Raw genomic sequence first — 1168 nt, 5'->3', positions numbered from 1 at the left:
TAACAGAAATGCATAATTTCACATTTTTGGGCTCAGTTTGCATAATTTCAGAATTTTTCTTGCTTAAAACGACGGGGACAGAATATGTACAACATTTTTTCAAAATTTTGAATTTGATTTTTGGCAAAATACTTCTCGAGCAAATACACTTGATACCGCAGATTAATAAACTGCTATTTAGTTGTTGCTGTTTTTTCTGGTTAAGGGGGGGGGGGATTTTAATAAGAATTTTCAGCTTACAGTTTGTACGAAAATGTGGCCGCCGATCTGCGTTGTTTTATACTTGTTCCTATTAATGTACTCATACATGTATGTGGTGTAGCGATTAGGTGTATCACCCCCGCATGCAGCAGACTTAAGTTCGATTCCCGAATGAAAAAAAAATGTATGAAGTATTTCCGTCTTTTTTGTTGGACATTATAATCCTGCTCAGCCTGGATTGGCCCTGACAACATAATCGCAGCAGCCCGCTTCTTAAATCGCTTTAATGGAGGCGTAACACGTCTACAGTTACAATTCGCTACCTCAGAATGATAAAGTGCTATCTGCTCAGCACCTATATAGTTTAGAGAAATTTGACGTCAAAAGTTTTAAGTTTCATAACAAGTCAAGCTGTTACAAGTAATTCTTTGAATACCTCGATAACGACTCCGAGTAATCTTACGATTTTGATAGAGCAGATAGAATATCAATCTAGTTTTTGATGTCATAATAGGGTCTTAATAACTCACAACGACCAAAAATGTCAGCTTGTACTTTGTAATTTTGAGATACAGAATTATTGGAAATACAAAACCGTCTTTAACAAACAGAAGCAAAAATGAAAAACAAAACTGCATAATACTGAACATGAAATCAAGAAATAAAACTGAAGAGATGTTGTCCGCCTTTTCTTGTTCCACGACTTACGACACTTTGCCTCAGTGCCCCTCGATCTAGCTCTCCACACAAGGAAATTGCTCATCTCTGCTAGAGTAAATGAAGGGCCGTGCAATGTTTGCTCTACCCCGCACCTCTTTCGCACCAGATATTAATCTATTCAGTCACGGTGTTAATTTGTACAAACTATGGCAGAGGCTGCCAGTCTGAGCTAAAATAAATCACGACTGATTCGAACAGCGATCGATGAAGATATCAAAGACTTATGCTGAATAAAAAGAGATTTGTT

The sequence above is a fragment of the Aplysia californica genome, unplaced genomic scaffold (assembly GCF_000002075.1).
Source record: "Aplysia californica isolate F4 #8 unplaced genomic scaffold, AplCal3.0 scaffold00115, whole genome shotgun sequence".
Lineage (NCBI taxonomy): Eukaryota > Metazoa > Mollusca > Gastropoda > Aplysiida > Aplysiidae > Aplysia > Aplysia californica.
The sequence above is the reverse complement of the archived record's forward strand: the minus strand, read 5'-3'. Positions refer to the sequence as shown.